The following is a 24,054-nucleotide window of genomic DNA, read 5'->3' as shown; positions in this document are numbered from 1 at the left end:
AAGCAAACATTCAGGCTAGGAGGGATTCGATATACACATGCAAACAAAGGCACATAGCTTAGGTTCATTAGGAAATATTTGTAACTTTTGCTGTGCAAAGACAAGCTGGATGAATGTTTTATGGACCCTTCTAGATGATGTGTTTATGTCACAGAAATGGCGGTCACGGGGTAAGGTGCAGGTAGTATTTTCCAGCCCTGTACTCAACAAAAAGGGAAATGATTGCACAGGGCTGAACTAAATTATAACCTGCACATGCCATGGGGTAGACTCAACTATCTATCTCCCCCACAAACTTCTCTCAGAGTCCCAGTAATGTGCTGACCATTTCTTTTTAAAAGTCTTTTAATTACTTTCAAAATACTTGGTGGAAGGCACAAGCAGAATTTTCTGTTTGAATAAATTTAGAAGTAAAGACCTCTGTGAGTAACGGCTAGTGGTTCATCTGAGGACATGAAGTGAGGCCTTTAGGGCTATAAAAGTGGGAAAAGCACATTTTGCAAAGCAAACTCTGTAGAAAAAGATTATAATAAAACCATGGCCTTCATTTCTAAGTCCGTGAGAGTGACAACCTCAATAAAGTCACTCAGAACAGGTATGTCTATTTAAATAAGATGCCATCAGGAGAATCATCTCACTATAAAGTATAACCTTTTAAACAAAACAGCTAACAGCTCTGTGTGTACGCTGTTAGTTTACTGAATCCAAAATAATATGTTTGAAATTAGCATTAATGTCCTCTACACCTCATTCCTTTAATCTTTTCACTAGCTCTTGAATATTATTTTCTTCTTGCTAGTAGAATGAGTGTAAATATTCTCATTTAGTGTTCTACAGCTAAATGAGCTACAAAAGCATAGTTTTGTTGCTTCCTGGGTAATTGATATGCATGATGCACATTTCATAGAATATTTTTCTTAAATCCTGCAGCAATTGCATTTATGTGACTGTCCCTGCATTTGGCAGGGTAGGGAATTTTTGCACTTTATTGCTGGCACTGCAGGTTCAACTTGTAATTCTGTAGATCTGTCCCTGTCTGTCTGTTTGTCTGCCTGCAATGAGATGTGGTGTGTTGTTTCCCAGCAACACACGCTCAGTGGCGTTTGAGAGTCTGGTGCTCCGAAGCTGCTGGATCACTGGCAGAAAAAGAAAAACCAAACCCCAAACAAAACAACCCTTTGGTACCCCTGGTTGCTAAAATGGAAACATCCACTATGTTTCACTGTCATTGAAGGACTTGCTCTTTGGTTCTCTTTGGAAACATGGCAAAACCAACAATTTAGGAATGACTGAGATTCCTGCCATCAAGAGAAGTTCTTGGAGTCTCTTGGTTGAGTTTGTCAGGTATCACCTCAATCCTATTTCACAACTGCCTGAGCTTTTGTTAGACTTTGGCAAGACTTTCACTTCGCCTGCTTTCCCTCGGGTACCTTTCCTTTACATTTTGAGCATTGCCATATCATCTATAAGATGACATTGAAGCGCTTCTACCATCAGCACTTGTGCAAATGGAACGGTGCAGAGGCATCCATCTCATACCAGCATAAAATATGTCATCATTGTAACCACACAGGAGAAAACACCGAAAACAAGGATGAGTTGGAAAGATTTGTCCGATCTAATTTTTTTTTTTAAATTTGGGTTAAAGACAGTTTTCTTCTCCTTCAGGAGAATTCAAGAGGGTAGAACACTGTCTCCTTTCTTGCTCTTGGGAGGGTTTCAGTTGCCTGCTGGTTGTGGTCATTACCAGCCAGCCTTTTAAGCAGAGCTCTTATTCCTTTTATTTCATCAGTTGTAACAATTGCCTCGCTGCTTACCCAATTATTTTCTGTCACTATGAAAATCGTAGTTTTATATTAATTACTCAATTTAATGACAGCTTTCAGATGTGCTAAAATCATACTCTGATTTACTCTAATAGGAACTGCAGGTATTAGACATCTTCAGGAAGTTGATTTAGTCTCCTGAGTTGAATGTTTTTGAAAATGTGTTAAATTCTGTTCATTCCATTTTAGCAATTCCCAATTTTACGAGGTTTTTTCTGCTTTTTAACTAGTTTCGGTCTTTCCCCACTGTTTTGAATCCCAGCTTTCTGAAGTTTGTTCTAGTATTTTTTATACACATTGAGTCCCCACATCAATAAGAGACATGAACGGTGTGTTGACTTGTAATCATATATAATAAGATAAGAAGCATTATTATGTGGTGGAATTTTATGATTTTCAGGAATCACCCAAAGATTTTTCTTCTTGGCATCATAACATTTTGGTCCTCTTAGTCTGTGACTAACACTCATGAGGTGATGTCATAGCCCTGAGTGGTTGCTCCTTTCTTTATTTTTTACATCCATAGCATTTTATGAAGGCATTAATACACAAATCCACAGAAACAATTACACAATAAAATTGAAAAGTACCAGTCAGATGTTTGTACTCACAACCAATATTATGTATACATGCCCTATACTGTCTTAATGAGGAAGAGACTTAAGAAAGACCTAACTCAGCGTGATGAAGGCCACATATTTTGTCCCCAGCTGCACTAAATTAGGGGCCCAAAATCTTCCCTGTAAGAAAAACAACAGTGCTTAGCTTGGGAGAAAAGCTGAATTCCCAAGGACTCTATCTGTCTATTCCCAACACAGAGTTGTCAGGAAGGCGCTTAAATTTGCATTACATGTGTTTCATAGCATCCTCAAAAAACACTTCCTTCCAGCTAGACAGTTGAGCTTTCTCCCTTTGAAGCCCTGTCCTCCCACAGCTTCTTGGGATTGTTATTTTTGCTTTGTTCAATAGCTTGTACCTAAATTGTTGGTTGTTCAAATGGGGGTTTTTTGTTATCAGTGATGTTAAATCAAAGCACTCCATTTGGACTTTACTTAGGAGAAAAAAATAAAAGTAATGGGCCCTCCTGAGACTTTAGCAAGCATGTTGGAGAAGAGAGTGGAGGTGGAGCTGGTTGTAATCAGCATCTTCTCTTTGAAATGTTCATGCCCAGAAAGCACGTTCCAGACCATTTTAGCGACAGCGGGGGCGCTTTCACATCTCAGTGTGTTCAAAAGTTCAATGAAAAACAATTTTGAAATTTTAATTGAAACTGAAAACAGAAAGGAGCCCAACTGCCCTCTGTTGATCACAGCAACAAGGAGGATAAAAGAGAAAAACTGCTGCTATGAAACAAAAACAAGCACTGCAGGGATTTTCACTGAGGGTCTTGCTGTTGTTGCTGCTAAGTAACTTTTTCAGTGATCTGTTGATATGGTCTAACAGGGAGTTTTAAAATTAAAATTCCCAGTATCTACCAGTGTTCCACCCCATCTTCAGATTTTGTGTGCATGAATTTTATTCAGTGAATAATATCTGGAGGTGAGCTTGCCTATGTCACCTGGATATACAGAATATTTGTGGTACCAGAAGGGTTGAAAAACTGAGTAGCTAAGCTAAACCCCTTCAAGTTGTAAAGGGACATAGCACTGCCAATGGGAAGGCAAATGCCACTTTATGAATGCAGCCAGGCTTTGAGCTCATAAAGGACATTCACTCTCATTACTCATTACAAGTTTTAACTTTGCCAAGTGATCTTGAAACTACAGTTAGAGCCATCATCAAAATTAAGGCCACTTGACTAGATTCCACTTCTGGGAAAGGATGACATGGCCGCAATTAGGTGATCCACCACCACACACACAAAATTTTAAGTAAAGCAAGCCTATTGAGAAGTATTTACTAAGAAAAAAAATCTTATTAAACAGCCCCAAAATCTTTAATGCATCTCTGTGTTAGATGCAGTATTTTCAGCTCCTGTAAATATGTTACTAAAAAAGGACAATAACAAATGCTTCAAAAGGAAAAGTCTTGATTCTAACAGACTTTGCTGACTGAGTGTTGAGATTAAGAACATATTAAGGTTAATAAGAAATTTGTTGGAATATCATATATCATAGATAAGATAAATGAATATAAAAATGTGTGTTGATTGACACCAGCAGGTTATATATTTGATATGAATGTAAGCACATTGACTCACAAAGATAAGCACCTTATTTGAGACTAATGCTAATTTTAAGTACAACACAGTCACCTCATTTCTCTCATCCCATCTGTTGCCAACAGCAAAATATAAATTATGAATGGCATTTTTTGCCTTTTATTCACTGCTTTGCAAATACAGCAGAAGTTTCATTGAAGAGTTTTGTGCCTTTGGTAGGTAAGGATCACTGTGCACAACAAATTATTTCTTTTTTTTTTTTCTATCTTGGTGAAACACTGAAAACTACAGGCAAAATCTCTTCCATTCTTTTTTTTTCCTTTTTTTTTTATTAATAACCCACACTATTAGCACTATTAAATATAACACTTCATTTACTCTCTGGAGTAAAAAAGAAATCATGTCTTATATTTCCATTATGAAAAGTCACAATTCAAAATAGTCTGAGCTCCAATGCTAGCAGGGACAGAGGCCAGTTTTGAATTTCCTTAGAATTTCTGGCACTTTTAGGGAGTTGTGCCTGCAGACTGCCCCCCTTGACAGCAGGAACTTAACAGCAACTGCTTAGCTAAGCCACGCTCAAGGAGAGGAGAGGGCATAGGACTGAGGGCAGCACTAGCTGTTTGAATTGTTATTTCCTCTCCTCTCAGAGGAATAAAAAAAGGCAGAAGTTTGACAGAAATTGACATTCATCAAACACTGTCTGATCAGTCAATGTTTTTTTTTCATGACATCACGGAGAATGATGTAATACTATCAAAGATGTCACATAGTTCTTTTGAGGCATAGACCAGTATTGTAGCTGGATGAAAACTGCACAGTGGTGATCTCCTGCACTCCCATTAGAGCCAGCTGCTTCACATCTGTTTAAAGAAATCTGAGCCAAACCATCTGAGCTGAGTTCAGGTAAACCTGATTAGCTTCAAACACTGTGAGCCAGAAACAGACAAGAACTTGGTGGTCCTCACGGCACAAATTCTTCACATAATGCGCATCGTAGAAACTTTTTGTTAAATTTTTCTAGTATGTCTCCAAACTGTTTAGCCAAAAAAACCCAAAGATTAACACTGGATCTGTTTAGACTGGATCCAGTTTTAGACTGGATCTGTATTTGTTTGATACAACAGCTTAGTGATTACTTAAGTGATCTTATCTGTATTGGCCTTTTCTTATTTACCAGGTTACATTCATTTTCTGTAACAGGCTAACATCTAAAACAAAGCAATTCACATGCACACTAATGCATATCGGTAAATCAAGAGGATTTCAGAATATCTCCTAGGCTGCTCAGTGTTCTATGCTGGCTACAACCTAGTAAGAAAAAAAATATTTTTACCTTCTGACGCCTCATCTGACCATTTCAGCCTGTTACCTCACTGGAAGAGCAGTAAGAAACTTTCACATTCCGTAATTTTAAATTACTGTGGGTTTTCTACCTCTGATTATTTTCACTGTGTGGGATCAATCTCTGACAGTGCCTTCTGTGCTGATGTGAGGTGTGCTGAAACAGTTTTCTGTCCCTTTCATCAGATCTGTTTGAGAAGAATGACAGCTGTAAACTGGCAACCTAATCTTCTGGCAATTGAAAAACATGTCAGTCAATATGTCTCTAGAGTCAATACCACAAGTTTTTCTAGTCATTCATATTTGCTGTTTAGTTAACACAGGTGTAACATAATTGAAGAGAGATGAATATTTGTCTGTTTGTGCAGCATCCAACTCTGCCTGGTGCATGCCTGCCTTATCACGTATCCCTGAAAAGGAACAAAGATTTATTCATACAGGACTCTTATTTGATAAAGTTTTCTGACTGCAGGCAAAAACCAGAGATGAAGGTTTTGCTGAATGACCCCTGAGATAATAGGGAAGCTTCCAAACCCTGGTCTATCAGGAACACAGAGCCTGACCCAAATACCTTCAGAATGAACAGAGGCTTTCCAGCACTTTCAACTCACTGAGAATCAAGCCTGCAAACTGCAAGATGCACTTCAGGGGCAGAAACACAAACTGAGTCAAGGCAGTATAAATTCAATAAGTTTCTTTCAATATTTGTAGAAAAGTACAAGTTAAGTAATGTGCTCCAAACTTTAAAGCCAAAGGGAAGTATTTACTTTGTGTTTTTTCTTTTTAAAAATACAACATATTCCATTACTGATAATAAGATTAAGTAGTTGAGCCAAGAATATTTACGAGTGTTTCAATGTCTTTATGCTTTACAAAGGTAAAACACTTTTGGTGAAATCTATATTCTACTGTGATTTTAACCAAATAGGTTTACAAATGTAAAATGTCTTAATGTCATGATATGTCATTCACAGTGAATTTCTGAGACCAGGCAGGCCTAGAAATAGCAGGATGCAGGACATGTTTCAGTAAACTCAATACCTACACTCTATGGAATACATATAGGCAAGACACATAGTTCAGCCTAAGTCAAAACCAAAGAATTTCAGAGTCCAATTTTGAACATTTAATTAAATAACAGTCAGCATTTCAATTTGTAACTGTTATCTGCTTAAATTAAGTGAATTATTTTAGTTCAAATAAAATGGATTGAAATTACTGCTTTTGCAGGATATATTTTCAATATTCTGTATTGAATTTGTTCAAAGCAGAATTTAAGTACTATTTGAAAATCACAGGGATGTCTTCTACATTTAAATCTTCATTTTTCTTTGAAAAATGCTAATGGTAGAGCTCTGGAATAAAAGGCCAAGTTACTGTTTTAATTCACACTGAGGATAGCAAAGGAATCTTGTTTTAGCTGTGGTAGTTTATGAGGCAATGATTCATGAGAGACAGCAGATCAGAAACAACTTAATTTGGAAGAGCATTACACAGAAACACTATTATTATTAGCTTTTTTAATGTCTTTCTTTTTTTTTTCTTTTTTATTCCTTGTGCATGTAATCTATATATCACATTTATCTGCAGAATGTATGTTTTCTTTTCTGCATTAGCTCCTCATCCCAAATGATTACTGCATTGTTTTGTGTTTCTGAAAGTATTAGTCATGTGAAATGGCACTCAAATAATTTTGCTTTTCCTGTCAAAGGAAATGAAAGCAAAAAGATTATTACTTTTCCAAGTTACAAAATAGTATTGTTATTGACACAAAGCAAACTAAAGCAATAACTCCTGATGATGTGCTAATAAATAATATATGTTTATATATATTGGGCCTCTTTTATACCACTTCAAACCTGGAGTAACTTCGCTATAGACAACATATTTATAAATAAGAGAATACTCAGAGCCACTACATGCCTATGAATTATGTATTACAAAACAAATTTAATTTATTGCATGCATGTCTTCACTGATGGGTGAAAATGAATAATGGTGAAATGGTAGAAAGTGAGTAAATCTTAATCTTAAAATAATGAAAGGACATTCCCTGTGCCAGCCTGAACTCATACAGTCAGGTCCTCCCCTGTCCCAGGAAGTGTTGGAGCCAGCAAAGTTTTAGCAGGCATGCCAGACAAGTATTCTCATCCATTTAAGAGATCTGTATAGCCTAGAAAAGCATCTAAATATTCTTTCCTCCAAGTCTTTCTGAAGCTAGATAATTAATGCCACAAACATAATGAGGATAGTACTATGAACAGTAATAGGTTCAGGTCCTTTTGATTGTCTGGCCTGATGAAATCATCCACAGATACGTTACCTCAAATGCTGCTGGGTTCATGTTCAGAGTCAGGCTCAGACTCCCATTTTGGTTTCATGGTAAAACACCTCCATTGTTCCACTATGGCATTCAGGAGAAAGAAGTATCTGACTCCTCAAATCACGCTGCTTTTGAATGTTCTTCCCTGGTTGTTCAGGGTAAATAGACTGCTTCCAAACCTCACAGCAGGCAGATCTAAGTCTGGTCAACTGTTCTCACTTCCTCAAGAGAAGTGATACAAGTGTGTCACCCCAGGATGAGTTCTGATGGTGGCTGCTGGAGGAAAAAAGAATGCTAGGGCTGAAGGTTGGCAATCCTGAGAGCAAGAGGACATGCACAGCTTGGAAGAAGCCTTGGCATATGTACCAAAGTACCACCAGGTACTCTAGCTGCCCCAGAGGAGCAATAAATCTGTGCTAACCTGATAAAATGGTCAACAACAAGTTAGCTGTTGTTCTGGAGACAATCTGTGTTTTCAGGGGAATCTTTGGGGGTTTGTGTTTAACAGCAGATAGTTAAAAACAGTAAGTAAGGAAATACTGTGTGAAATGAACTACCTTTCATTCAGACAAAATGGATTTGTGAGCTGAAGGCTAAGGCAATGAACACAGTAATACTACCTAGTTCTATTTTTGTATTTCTTAAGACTTGTTTGTATGAAAAAGATAATTTCTATTAAGGTAAAGTATGGACTGAAAAATACAGCTGCTGAATTTCCCTTAAAAATATCTGTACATGGGCTTACAGATACCTAGAGATCTCCAGAGATACAAACCAGAGTAGAGGGAAATCAAATGGAAGAAAAATTGCTTTTTGCTTACTTGCCTTTTCAATTTTGATCTTAAATAAATTACATGTTATGTAATTACTTGAAAGTCAAATCTTTGATTAACTTTCTTGCTTGTAGAGCATGGCAAACAATATACCTGCTATTCCATTAGGAAACAGAATTATTTCAAGATATTTTAAACTCTTAAATTTGCCAATTTTTCTAAAACAGCTAATATGTATCCTGACATTGTCTGAAATGTAGCGGTGACCAGTGCATGCTTATTTGTTCAACTAACATATTTTTGCAAAGAGGCAGTCTTACCAGGTTCCAGCTTGAATTATGCAGCATAAACTTGGGCTTAATGTATCCTTTCAGAGATCCTCCACATTTACATACATTTAAATGCATTTAGTCAGCTGCTGCCCTGACTGCAGAGAGTATGGGTAACATGGAAATGAGTGCAGATGTCCAGGAATCTGCATCAGTACTGTGGGAACCCAGAGTGCAGAGAATATTTCTCTGCCTATTTTGAAGAATTTTACCCCCCTGAACAACACTGGTTTTGACCTCCACCCCTGGAAAAAACTGCCTACTCTTAGAGAAGAACTAGAAACTACACTAGTGTAAATTAGGTGATAGACTACTATGTAAGATTGTCACAGGGTGAAAAATTTAGAGGTTTTGGGTTTGTTAATGTAGTAAATAGATAAAAGCAAAAAACATCAAAATGGAGGATTGTTGTTGTTCTCCCAACCTTAAAAGCAAAAACCATCAAAATGGAGGATTGTTGTTGTTCTCCCAACCTTCTTCTTCTTCTACTACTACTCCATATTCTGCAGTAAAAGTAATTTAGGATGACTGGACAAAGAATTCCACAGTTCCTGGCTGTGTTACTAAATAATTGGCAGAAAAGTAAAAATAATGTACATTTTTAGTAACCATTGGTTGATTTACCTTTAAAAAGGCCATGCAATCTTGATAATTGGGCTTTCTCCTGCATTCTCTGCCTCGTGCTATGCCTGGATCATGCTAGTGACTCTTTTTCTCTGATAAGACTTAATAAACAACTATCAAGAAGCAGCGAAGGCTGAGAGTCCCCTTTGTCTCTGGAACTCCTAGCAAGGACTGTGAAGGTCTCTCCCACCAGGAAACGCATAATTATGGCATGATCAGTGTCCCAGTATATGGTGTCCTCTGTTGCTTGGATCAACAAGTTCTGTGTTCATCTTGCCTCTGCCACAGGATACTTTTAAAACCTGAATTTTGGGCCTTTCTTTCTTCAACACTTTCTTCCTGTTTACATAAATACACTCACTCTTGGTGTCCCCTCAACAACACTGAACAATTTTTGTGGTGACAGCTACAAAAGGAAATGTGCCCTGGCAGTCAGGATGTTCAAATGCTCATTGATTTTCTTCTTTGTAATAAGTAATTTCCCTAAGTTCCAGGTTAACTGATGTGTTTTGCTCATTAAAAGTTGTCCTATTTAGAAATGGCTTTATTACTATGAACTCATGTAAGATAAAATTTTCCAAGGCACACAGTGAGCATTTCATCAGATCAGCACTTCCAATTCCTCACAACTTGTGCAGGACTCCACTTCTTGAATCCAATTAAGTGAATAAATATCTAAAAAAGAAAAGAAAAGGCATTGTTTTTACCATGAAACAGATGACAGAATAGGCACGAACAGATGTAGCATTTCCTCCTCTCAGATATTGAGGAGGCTGAACTTGCAAAAATCCATGTGGAAAAATATATTTGTTGTGCACATAAATTTCACATTATCCATGTAAAGAGTTAAAAAAATGTTTAACTAGATTTTGGTGGCTTCCTATGGGCAAGATTGGAGTATCACTATCTACCTGTTAGTCAGGCATAGATCCTTATTTAGCAGAGTTTTATGTGACTGTTGAGGGTCCAGCGCTATGACACCATGTAGTAAATAAAAAGGAAGATCTGTTTTTAGAATATGGATCAAATTTTGGATCATGCCATAAGGTATGTTTCATGTATTACAAAGTAGCTCAGAACAGACAGTTTTTTACATGGAAATCTCTTATGCCATGAACCATTTGGCACACCTACCTGTGGAAAAATACAGGGTTTTAAAGAGCCACAGGTAGGACTGTAATATAATCGCAGGATCAATAGTAGTGCCCAAGTAGGGATGTAAAACTGGTGAGATCCTGTGGTATGTTCATCTAACCTTCCAGGCAAGTTTTTCCCCAGTCACATATTTTAAGAGATAAAAAAACAAGTAGAACATATTGTGGCTGCCAGCTCTTGCGATATTATTGCAGCTCACACAGTTCGGTCTTTTTTTCTTAGAGCCCAGGCTCCTTGAAAGATTCAAGAGAATTTCAGTTTATATCTCAGGAAAAAAATTAAAAACAACAAACAAACACCCAGATCTGTGTGGCTGTCTAGATTCTCTGTTGCAATGATAAATTTGCAAATGCACTGTGTTTTACAGTCCTGGAAGCCAGGAAACAAAGGGACAGGTAGTGGCACTGGTAGAGGCAAAACTTTAAAACTAAGAAACAAGAGACAAGTTAAAAATTATTTCTGACTCTTCGACAAATCCCATCACTTTTGCTGGCTTGGATCATGGACTTCTCAAAACTAGGAACCGATGACTTTGAGAGTTTGCTTTTTGCTTTCATTTTTCAATGCAAGCTCGAGGTCGTAGGGTCTGAAAGCAACATGACATGTTGTCACCGAGCTGGTGGAACTTCCCTGAGCTTTGGCCAGGGCTGCTGCCCTCCCTCCCGGGGCAGTCCCTGCCTGGCACACAGGGACATGCAGGAATCTGTGGGCAGCCCGGGCTGGCACCGAGGAGGCATTACAAGGTCTGGTGGGATAAGAAGTAAGAATGGATGGGTTTGGTCATAATCCCTCCTCCTTGACCCCTAGAGCCACTCCTACTTCATGTACAGAACAGTCTTTTGTGCCTGTGTTTTGTTTTTTCTTCTGTTCAATTTTTTCAAAGCCTGAGGATACAGAACACACTCGCCTTTCAGAATAAGAGAAGAAAACCCCCCTTGTGGATTTTTCCAGCCCCCTGACCTTTAGAGCTGCTCACTCAGGCTCAGAGTCACCCCAGGCGAGTGGCTTCAGAGATAAACGAACTCCACAGAAACACCCAGACAGAAATTTCCTCCCAACTAATTTAGCCAGTGGGTCCCTGCTCACGCCCGAAGCTGCACAGCAGCCCAGCACCTGCCCTCTGTGCTCACAGCTGCCTGTGCCTAATAATCCCAGGAAAAACCACATAACCTCATTAACTATCCTTCAGCTTTTTCCCCAGTCAGAGTTCATTATCCCGGTTTTCATCATTTAAGAGAAACAGGCTGCTCCAAGGCACCTTGCAGGAAAAGAAGCAATAGGTGAGGTGAGGCTGTGAATATGCTGCCAAAGGAGAGGCTTTTCCTTCCTGGAGATCTTTCTGTCTTTCTAGGTGAGTGTGGGAGAGCCGCTCCCATCACCTTAGTGACCAATAGGTTTGTGAGTAACCTTTTCCAGGTGGCTGACAGGAATCCTTCCCAGTGGACCGTTCTCCCTCTGTAATTCAGAATATTCCTCTGGCGCTTCCTCTCAGTCACAGGTACACACTGCCACCACCAGATCAAACGGATCCATATAACAAATTCATGGGGGCTTAGGTAGACCAAAACTGTCAGGTTCATCTGGCTTTTAACAAAATGACAGTTTTTAGGAGGCTGAACTCTGCTGCTTGCAGACCTTTAACTTGGGCTGCCTGGGATTTTTCTGTCAAATTATTTTTTGAGCAAAAATACAGATAATCATAGAAAATTCTGGGTTTACTGTTCCCTGAATTTCTGCTGGGAAACAATTTAGATGCACTTTTGTTTACTTGCTTTTACTGTTGTTTTGTCAAGAATTTGAATTTTCATTTTGTTTCTTTTAACTCAATCCATTTGAAATTACGTTTCATAATACACTGAACTGTTTTCTTTTGCCAGAGTAAAGTGTTGGAGAAATTTACTACCACCTCTGTTTGCAGCCAGTCTCTACTGTGGGAAATATCTCTCCTAACACATCCTAGCTTTTCACCTGCTCAGGCTGTAACAGTGCAGCAGCAAACATGCAGTTCAGTCAGGAGGTCTGGCCATAGTGCATAAAATAATAATCAGATCTCTAAGAAACATCTGCTCATGCTTTTGATCAGGCTGTTACTGTTACCTAGAAGTCCATGTCTGGTGCTATCTTAAATATTCAGATTCTGGGTATCAAAAAGCTATGAATTCCTTATATTTATCATGATTACTTACTGGCTTTACATGTTACAGGAGGCAGAAAGTCTGTTCATGATCTAAGTTCAGGTGTGCCAATTATTTGCGTACTCTAGCTGGCAGTTTGGGTTCTAATCATGGCTGCAGATGTGCTAAAATCACTGTCAAGCTACAACATACACTGAAAAAAAAAAAGGGTTCTTGCTCTTTCCAGGATGCAACTATCATGGATCAGTAAAGAAAGCAATAGTGGCTTGGAGCCTGCTGTCATTTTCTGTTACTCAGGGATGAATGTCAGATATATGGCAGAATGAAAGCAGGGCAATTCATTAAAGGAATTGCACTCTGATTGCTAAAAACAGAATGCTCAAAACCTTTTTCTGATATGGAACTGTGAAAATATGGAAGAAATTAGACTTAGCAGCAAAATTGTACCATAATGTTATCCAAACTATTTATGGTAACAAATTAAATACTGTTGGTTTTCAACCTTCCATTGTAGTTACAATGATAATTCTTGATAGAATGAAAGAAAGAATTCTGTATTGCAAAAAACATACTAGAACTTCATTCAGCTGAGAAAACAATTAAAGGCTTGTTGGAAATAGGGATTTTTTCAAGCCACACAAAGAACAAAGTATTTCTCACAGTTGTTAGCTGCTGTGCAGCTGAAGACAGAATAATCTATCATGTCCTTGATTATTTTCCAGAAAGCAAGGAGATTGCTGTAGGAATATTTAAAAGTAACTTACAGTGAAATTGTTTGAACTTTTGAGAACTTATCATGAATCCCTGATGGCAGCAATAACTTTAACAAGAGTAAATTGTACATCTACATAGATATTTGCTTTATTTGTTAGCAAGTTCATATTCTTCTTAATGTACCAAGCATGATAAAAGTTATCATTTTATTTTAAAGTCTACAACATGAAAATTTTGATCCTTTTCTTCAGAATTACGGAGGATATTACACTGTGTCAGCCCCAAACAGTCAGGAATGTTGAGGTATACTCTATACAAAAATACTGCTCAGGCTGACCCAGAAGGCATATTTGACCATTTTTCAACTATTAACAGATCCTTTGTGTGTTAGAAACTGACACCTAGATAAAAAGTTTAAGTTCTTTAAGGCTTGGAATGATGAAGTTAACCACTTTTCAGTTACTGAATACTGTATCTATTTCACAATACACTAAAAGACATTTATGACAGAGTTTTGGAATAGAAACTCCTTCGTATGGGGTGAAGTGAATGACATAAAGCATTCACTGATGGATAAACTACAACAAAGAATGGATGACCAATCATTTAGTTATGAATATGACTCTTATCTGAAAGCACACCTTGGCAAAGCAGAACGAACAGCAATGTCATTCAGTGTTGTGTGCTTTAGTTCTCAGATATCTAAGTTCAGGTCATTTCTACAAACAGAAATATTTCAGCCTGATTCACACACTTCACAAATTTAAAAAAAAAATTTTAAAAAAGGGAAAGTTTTTTTAGAGATCTAAGTCCTTTCTAGTGGGATGGAATTTGAGGAAAAAGTTCTGAATGTGAGCTGCATAATATTGCGCTTTTAGATTGACAGATTGAGTAGTAACTAAGCAGATATTTAATAAATTAAGTAAAGGAATTATTTAATATTTTACTTTCAAGTCCTAGTTTTTTTGGTCTTCAGTTTTAGAAAATCAGTGTCCTATCTTGCCTCCCTCCAAACAGCTCCAAAAATAACGTTTTCTCTGTTCATACAGGACACCTCAACAGCTGGGCACAAATGGGCTAATTATTGGTTCTGCTAAGGCTGAAACCCAAGCTGAAGTCAATTCCAGCTTGACAACACATTCTATAACTATGAGGTCTCCTGCCCTCCAAAGTCAGTGGAGCTTGAAAATTCATCTTTCTAATCTTCTGCAGATAGTAAGGCTGCTAACTGGCAATAGTGTTCTTCATGTTCCTCTTCAGCAAACACTTCACACTATGGTGTCTAATATGCCAGGTATTAGAGTGCCCTCAGTCTCCTGTGTTTGGCAGCATCCTGAGTCCATGTTACAGACATATTGGGATCTGTACGTGCACTTTGCCCCATTCTTAGTTTCTGTTTTGGAAGGCAAGGAGCTCATTCCCAATGTTCCCACAGCCCTGGTCCTGATAGCTGGGAGCCTCCATTGCACTGCACTAGCTCACCACCGCTGACCTTTGTGTACAGATGCAGGACAGTTTCTGGTTTCTGCTGCTAATATTTACTACCTTAACTATATAAAATTGTACAAAATCTGTGCTCTGACCCTAGATATTATCATTAGTTTCAAATGCTAATGGGTTTTTTTTTTCCCATTTAGACTTTTGTATTTAAATCTCTGGCTTAATCAATGTGAGAAGAAAGCTATGGTTTCAAAGACAAGCGTTCCAGTGGCAGGGAATGTCAGATTTAATGCTATCTGTGCTGCATTAATTTACAGCCTTGTGCACTCAGATATAGCCTTCAATTATATAATCATTTGCTTCATGCAGTGCTCTAAATGAACAGTGAGAAGAAAGGAAGAACTGCAGGTAGGCTTGTTAAGTTGGTACTCAGGAGGTTTGAGACTAAGAATCATTACATGCTATAGTATAAACTCTGTATTAATTCATTCAAAAGGCCAAGTCTGGTTGGCAGGGACCATCTTCATTTGATGTTTCTTAACTTTTACATCATTGGTCTTGCCCAAGATTTTTTTGGTTTTCATTTGCTCGTGGTTTGGGTTGTTTGGGGTTTTTTGGGGGGGAGAGGGTTGTTGGGGTGTAATTTATATCTTTCTTATACCTATTATAGCAGCATGCAGGAGGTTCATTGCTCTGGCATTATGCAAATCAAGTTTGCAGCCATCAGTTACTTTTATCTATTAGAGACAGTAAGACAGGCCTATAAAGTTAATATTCTTTTCCATTTAGTTGCCCTTTCCCTTTTTGTCTCTATGTGTCTTCCCTTACAGCTTTATCACCTATTTTTCTTATTCTGCATCTTAACCAGATGTTTCCCTCTGACAGCAAATCCCAGAGTTTCTTTGTAGCCAGAATTACATTTATCATTGTTGTATGATCACTGCTACCTCTCTAAGGACTGGTATACACTTGTTTTTAGTGAAACTACCTGCTTTACGTTCCTCCCCAGTGAAATGTATTATTGTAACTATTGAATTGCTTGCCTGTCTTCATTTTAATCATTATGCAAGTGGTTTCTTTTGGGGTTTTCTTTCTACAAGTTTCAGATCTTTACTAGTGTTTATGTTTTCTCTATTCTGTTTTCCTATAGCTACATAAAAATGATCATGGAAGGTAAAGTCTCGAGTTCAGTATTAGGCATAGGATTTCCTTTGGAGACTAAGGGGAGGCCTCATCGAAATCTGCAGCATCCCCATGAGAGGAAGCAGAGGGACAAGCACTGATCTCTTCTCTCTGGTGACCAGTGGTAGGACTCAAAGAACAGAATGAAGCTGTGTCAGGAGAGGTTTAGGTTGGATGTTAGGAAAAGGTTCTTCACCCAGAGGGTGGTCAAACCCTGGAACAAGCTCCTCAGGGAAGTGGTTACAGCATCAATCCTGCCAGAGTTCAACAAGAATTTGGAGAATGTTCTCAGGCACATAGTGTAATTCCTGTGCAGAGCCAGGAGTTGGACTTTGATGATCCTTGTGGGTCCATTCCAACTCAGGATGTTCTATAATTCTTCCAAATAGATGCCAATACTTTAGCTGCACCTGACACATGCCACAGATTTAGAGTTCATTGTCCTGTTATTTGCCTTCTGAAAATATATGGTCAGGAGCATTTATCTTTCATGGGCTCTGGCTCACAAGACCATGATAGTTTCAGGTAATAGAAAGGGGTTGACTTTCTGGAAATAGATGGGAATAGATTCTATATTTGGGAACAGGAAATAGGTAGAGAGATTACTGACTCTGTAGCCTCCAGGTTAATTGTTATTGGAGGTACAGCTTGACAGGGGGAGGGTAATTGTCCCATGGCACTTTTTTCTCATACTTGCTCCAATGTCTGCTGGTAGTCTCAGGTCTCCTTGTGCTTGAAAGTGAGGGGTGGGTTGCCTGCACTTAACCTGCTGCCATGTGGTTAATTTGCACTTGCACCGAACTGCCTCCTGTGGTCTATAGGGCAAAGCACGAAAGGAGGAAAGTTGTCTCTGCGTTTGTGCAGAACTGGTCCTACTGAACCTTTGATGAACTTGACTATTTCCAAAATGGGGGTTTAGAGAATTGTATTACACACCATATTCATATTGTGGGATTAGCAGTTATTAAAAGACTGGAAAGGACTATGCTGGATAGTATTTAGTATGAACCACTGTGCATGGTAAACAGTACAGTAAATCCTTTACAAACAGTCATTAAAATAGAGATCCTATTACCTCATCCTCCTGGATGAAGTAGTCCCAGCACTCTGCAGGGCTCTCTCATGCCTGCTCTGCAGGGACAGCAACAGGAACGAGCCAATTTTGTGTGGAGGAGGAAGCAAACATCTTAAAATATCTGGACTCAGGACTTCCACTGCTTATGTCAGTGAACCAAGAACATCAGACAAGCCGTGGGCTGCCTACATGAGCCCATGCTCCTAAAATGAAGCCTGGCAACTTCTGACATAGCAAGGTTTATTAGATCACTGACTTTGTCTCTTTTATATCAGACTTGATATGTTCAGGTTGACATTGGAAAGGTAGCAATCACTTGACTCTAAATGGTGAACTGAAGTTCATTTGTCCTACTTTTTTTTTCCCCTGTCGAGACATTCAAGTATGAGTAGACTCATTATTTTGCAGCAGAAGCCATTTCCCTGAGGATTTTCAGTGTCAGGATTTAATCCTCATTTGGCACTCTATGAGATAATAGAAACCTCTTACATGACTGCATGATATACTTGAAAACCACTGAGACCAGCGTATTCTCGAATCAACAGGGGTTTATCTTCACTCTTCTTGTCAGTGATAATGGGGTCCCTGCAGTTAAGAAACCCCATTCAACAAATGAGAATACTTCCCCACACATTATCCTGTTCATTATAATTTCCACGCTTAAGAGATAAGATAATACTGGTCACTGAGAATAACATAAAGGAAAAAGCAGTGATGGAAAATCTCTCCTAGTCAATTCAAGTTGCCTACCTTGGATTCCATGTGAAAAATGTTGCTACATTAACCTACACAAATAGCACATCAACTCCAGTATTATCTTAATATCAACAAAAATTCTGCTCAATGTCATTTTTTCTTTCTATTTTGAAGTTTTATTAAGAGTTGTAAAAGATGTTGCAAGATCTGAAGCATCCTTAAAGCTTTACTCCATGCAATTTTCCTTGCAGATGTCTTTTATTTTTGATGCACCATCCTTCAAACTGAAGTGTGGTAAAATGTGAGCAACTCAACATCACGGAAAGCAGAGAACTTGAAAAATTGGGCTGAAAGGGACTTTTTATGCAAGGTGAGGTGAGAAGCTCTGAACCATCAAATTGCTCAGTTTCTACTGTGAAAGTCATTATAAAAGATATCTTCGGACTCAATGATCCTTATGGGTCCCTTCAAACATCATATATTCTACATCCAACATTTTTTAAAATCTTAACAATTATTTGCTGTCACTTCTTTGGCTCTTGTTTCCATTGCCAGATTGGTTGTTCACAACAAAATCTCTTGGAGAAACAAGGGTGTCAGGCTCCTTACTTTATCCTGTACAGCCTCATGTGCTTTTGGTTAATGTTGGGCAATATTAAGCACATCTTTCCCATAAATTACCATGGTACAAAAGTTTTAAAGAGCACTGCAGAGCTTAATGGAGCATCTTATTGTGTTTTAGGCTCATGGACACTGCTAGAATGATCAGATTCTTAGGTTTTAAGGATATGTCCCCTCAGTAGAAATGAAATGTCTCACTGTTTGATAGTGATCTCTAACACTAGGGTAAGGTAGAAATAGACAGAAACACATAATCTTCATCTAAGGCAGCCCTGAACCCAGTGTGAAGTTTTTCTTAGGAAGATACAACTGTACATTTATTTCTTTTTCTCACAGCCTTCCCTAGTATTCTGGTTTTGATCCCTGTGCCTATCTCACCCTTCAGAAAGAATGGGCAAAAAGAGACGTATTTTGGAGGAAAGATTTAAACAAAATGCAAACTTCTCCCAGGATAGGAGCTTGCATAAACTTGTTTCAAAAAATGAAAAAAAAATTATAATCAAAAGGAACAAAAGTTGAAATCTTATTACTTTAAAAACCAAAATGAATATGAGTAAGAGCAAACTCTCAGGCCTTTAATTTCTTTGGAGGTATGCACAGACCTAGTAGACTCCACTCAGTACTTTGCCCTCAGATATGAATGTACAAAGCAATCTTTCCAAAAGCTCCTTGCAAAGCTTGCTTCTGCTGTGGCTGTGAACAACTAACTTCAGGAAGATGAGGAACAAGAGGTCTCAAGAATTCCCTGTGGCCTTGGTATGGATAAAAAGATGTGAAGGGAAGTGCAACCTGCATGAAATTATCTGGAAAAGCAGCATCAGCTGGAGCCCTTCAGGTGCAGAACCCCTCCTGCAGAAAGGACATGGATCAGAGGTGCATACACCATGACACTCCATGCCCATGTGTCCCTAAAGGGCTCCTCCTAATAATAACAACCTAGTCAGCCCATACCATTACAACACAATGGGGCTTAGCCTTGCCCCAATACATTGAAAAGAGATCCCAGGATTATTTTGCCTAGAAAAGAGAAGAGGTGCATTGTGCATGTCATTCAGACAAGACCGCCGAGAAAAGACCTGAAGAAGGAGCACCATAGAATCCAGAGAGGATGGAACTGCCTTTCCATATGCACTGTATGTTAGTGCCTGATACATTCTAGGTGGAGTACTTCATCCAGCCCTTTGAGGTTGAGAATTCTTGAGTTGTTATCTTAGGAAAATGGTGATACTCACACATGCCTTCTAAATATAGAGTTACAATGCCTTCAGAGACAATTCTGTGCAGCAATAAAATCCCTTATAACGGCCCATGCTTACATCAGTTCCAAGAGGGCTCTCAGTCTCTGAATCAGTCAATTGTCAAGATGTCGTTCCCCAAGGCTGGGGACAAATTCCTGGTTCAAGATCCTTAGGTTTGCCACCCTGGGGGACAATCTGGATATGGGGATTTATGTTCCCTCTCATAACCCAGAGTCTTTGGGTGCCAGTTCATGTTCACACTTCTCACGGCTTCTCTCTCCAAGGATTTCTTAACTGTTAAAGTAGTCAAAGTATTAGGTTTTATCTCTACTTAGAGCACTGAATGTCTCCTTTTTTTCCTTACAAACTCTCAGCATTTCAGATGCTGACTGAATAAAGTTTTTTTCTACTAAAACTGAAAATTTATCCTGTACTGACTGTGCCACTAGTCAAGTAAATGCAAAGAAATATAATCATATAATCACACACTATGTAACTGACTACTGGAGATCACCCAGCTCAACTCCCCACTCAAAATGGGGATAATTTTAAAGTAAGATTCAACTTCAGAGTTAAATTAGACCCTCGTCTAATTAAACTTTCAATAACTCAACCTAGACTTTATATAACCTCTCTGAGCAGCTTGTTGCAGTGTTTGACTACCCTAATTGTGACATCCTTTCTAACAATTGACAGTTTCTACCCTGCAGTTGGATCTGCAGCCTCTTTTCCTTTTACTCCATTTTCTTTAAACTCCAACATTAGAGATGAAGGCAGTTCAAGACAGTTCCAGATCCTTAGATATTTCCATTTCAGACTGCACAAACCCATTTCTGTCTGCCTTTCCTCATTCATCTTGTTCTCCAGTCCCCTTAGCATCTTGGTGTCCCTCCATTATACTTGAGTCAATACATGAGGATCTTTTCTGCCAGGGTACCCAAAAATGGATAGAGTACTTCAGAACTCTGTTCAGACTGCTGAACAGAGGAGAGTGGTCATTTGCCTCAACCTGACACCTGCAGTCCCAGTAGTTCACTTTGAGGTGTGGTTACCTTTGTAACCTGATTCACATCCAGGCTATAATATTGATTATTAGGACTCTTGAGGCTTTCTAGCCATTCTGCTCCACACCTGTCCTGTGCCATGAGGTTATTCCATCACTTGTGAAAGATTTTGCATTTTTATTCCCAAAATAAATCAATGTTGGCTATTCCAAGTCACTCACCTGTTCCCAGTCTTCTTCATAAGCCTGCGTATGATTTCCAGGGGGATTTGCTCTACATACTTCCCAGGAACCAAGATTAGTCTGACCAGCCTGTAATTCCCAATTCTTTGGTGCCTTTCTTCCTGAAGAGGTGCATGACATTTTCCTTCCTCATCAGGGAGATTCCCCAGTTTCTGTGACCTTTCACAGGTGACACAAAGTGGCCTTGCAATGACATTGGCCGCTTCTCACAGGATCTTTGGAACACAGTTGATTTGCCAGGCAGTGACTAACCATCTTGTACTGGCTCCTTTTTAAGTGAAGGGCATCACAATTTATTTAGAAAAAATAAATATAACCACATGATCATGATCTCTGGCACTTAGTCAACTGCTAATTTTTAGGTGAGTGATTAGTTAATTTCCTACAAGAAAGAATATCTGCCAATTCGTTGCTAAAATTTAGTTACCTCATACAGCCTACAGAACATGCTGTATTCAAAAATTACTTTTTAGGGGTGGTTTGTGGTTTGTAATCAACAGATGCCCTGTGGGTTGCAATCCATGAAACAGTGATTTTTTTTTTCCCTACACATTACACATGATCACTTAGCTCTCTTGAGGGGTCAGACAGTCAGGAACAAATGTACTTAAAGTCTGACCTGTTTCAGTGATTATATTGTTAATCCTCAAAGTTTTGGAGGATTTATGGTCGTAAACCATCCAGGATTCTGTGAGAGAAAGCAGTATCTCTGAAAAGGAAAAAAAAACCATCCAAATTTCTACTATTCTCCTTTTGGAACAAATTATCAACATTAAATTTTGAATTCTCATTGCATAACTTCCCAGCAAGCTTCTGTCAACAACAATTTCTCCTTTATTCCTCCTTTCTCACTTCGCATTTCTAAATCTTCTTGCAAATCACCTGGATTCTTACTTTGATACATAAAAAAATAATTAAGAATAGTTTGTTTGTATGTCCTTTTGTTCTTTTGAAGTGTGTTCTTAGTGAAGACTGTGAGTCTAGCTTGTTTTGGGTTTTTTTTCTGTCTTTTGCTTGCTAAAGTTCTTGGCAGGTTTTAATTTATTTTTTAGCTTATAGAACACAATACTGCTTGGAAACATAGCTAGGAAATAAAAGTTGAAGAACCAACACTGTTGATAATATTATTATTATTCCTTTGTGTTTTGAGAGAAATGGATTTTTTCATTGGTGATGAATAATGGAATATTCTACCCTAATACTTAATGTTCTCCTTTGTCACATAAGCAGCTTCCTTTGATTGCTTCTATATTAGAGTGTAATGTCCATGATCAGGTGTTTCTACCTGAGCATTTGATTTGATTTAGGTACTTTTCTCAAAAACCTGTGTTTTTTCATAGATGTTGATTTCTTCACTGATAGCTGTATCATTAGCAGTAAGAAACTATGCCCAGGTCCCCACACACTCTGTGTTAACACTCTGTACTGTGGTCTGCAGTCTCTCTGCCCCCTACCTTAGGCCAATTCTAGCACTTTAAATTAGGTATTGCAGAAAATGGACATAGGAAATTGTATTGCTAGCCTGTTATTCTTGCAGTAGCCCTGAGGACCAGTTTTGAGGAGGAGTACTTTTTTTAATGCAACTTTTAGTGAAAAAAATGAGAGAATGTTTTCACACTGTACAAGTAGCACATAGAACTGGATCATATCTCTTGGGAGACCCTGTCGGGATCTGCAGAGGATATTGTGTCTGAGCATCACAAGAAGAAGCAATGTCCCTTTAACACAGGATATGACAGGGTAAATCCATGCCTTTGCTGCAAAGGAATGAATTAGCCTTTATCCATCCTTCAGAAGTCTCTGCCCTAGCTCAGAGGTGCAGTTATTATCAGTATTTTTCACCCAAGCAACATGAATGCTAAAGGCCAGAGGCTGGCTAGTTTATCTGTCCTATTATTCCCTCTAACAGAAGGTCCAGACCTATCTGATTTCCATCTTCAAAAGCTGTAGTTTTTCAGATACTATCAATAGAATCAGACAGCATTGCTTCTTTTTACCTGTACTGTACACACTGATTTAGCTCTGAGCAACACATTTCTTCTTTAACTTTAATTCCCCAAAGCCCCCTAGTTCTAGTCAGCTTTGGGGTCTTTTCCTTTTCCTTTTCCTTTTCCTTTTCCTTTTCCTTTTCCTTTTCCTTTTCCCTTTCCTTTCCTTTCCTTTCCTTGTCCCTTTTCCTTTTCCCCGTCCCTTTTCCCATTTCCTTTCCTTTCCTTTCCTTTCCTTTCCTTTCCTTTCCTTTCCTTTCCTTTCCTTTCCTTTCCTTTCCTTTCCTTTCCTTTCCTTTCCTTTCCTTTCCTTTCCTTTCCTTTCCCTTTTCCCTTTTCCCTTTTCCCTTTTCCCTTTTCCCTTTTCCCTTTTCCCTTTTCCCTTTTCCCTTTTCCTTCCTTTTCTCTCCCTTCCATTTCCCTTTCCTTCTCTATGTCTTTCTCCAGGGATGAAAACTGATGCTTCCATTCTGTGGTGCACCTCAGACATATAATCAGCATTTGTTCTGCATTACATGTAGCCTAGCAGATGAACCTGTATTGAAATCCTGACATTCCACTGACTGCATTATAATTAAGTAAATATATTCAAGGTGATGCTGCCTGCAGGTTCACAATGAAAACAACAGATGTAACTTCAACAAGAAATTTTGAAGATGCTTATTTTTAACTTGCTGTTATATGGGAATATTATTAGTGTACTTTCTTTAGTGTGTTAAAGGTGAGCAGACTGCATTTTTATTTACAGAGCTGCTGAGAGTGAGACATCGTGAGACAAATGGTCTCTGAAACATAAAATTTTAAATCACAAAGAGAATCCATACAATCAAAAATATTTTTTAAAGGAAATGTCAAACTTGAAAAATTAATACTTAGACATCTGAATAGTCCGATTCATTACCCCAATTCTGAGATCTACCAAAAAATGCCAGGTAGAATTAAAAGCTAGAATTTTCAATTTCATGTCAGTCACTGGTGCAGCCTGCTGCCATAGTCTTTACCTCAGAGATATAAAGCTCCTCCCTCCAAGAAGAAACTTATGCTGGCATTTCTGTAAACTATGATCTCTCTCATACAAACATTCTCCTTCCACTAGTACTGATAGCCCATTTCTATAGTGCTCAGCCCAGTCTTTTCTTCATTAACATTTCATTGATAATGGTTTCATTGCAAACAACAGTAGG

This window comes from Coloeus monedula, assembly GCF_965178545.1.
Source record: "Coloeus monedula genome assembly, chromosome: 1".
NCBI classification, from domain to species: domain Eukaryota; kingdom Metazoa; phylum Chordata; class Aves; order Passeriformes; family Corvidae; genus Coloeus; species Coloeus monedula.
Note: the sequence above shows the minus strand (reverse complement) of the source record.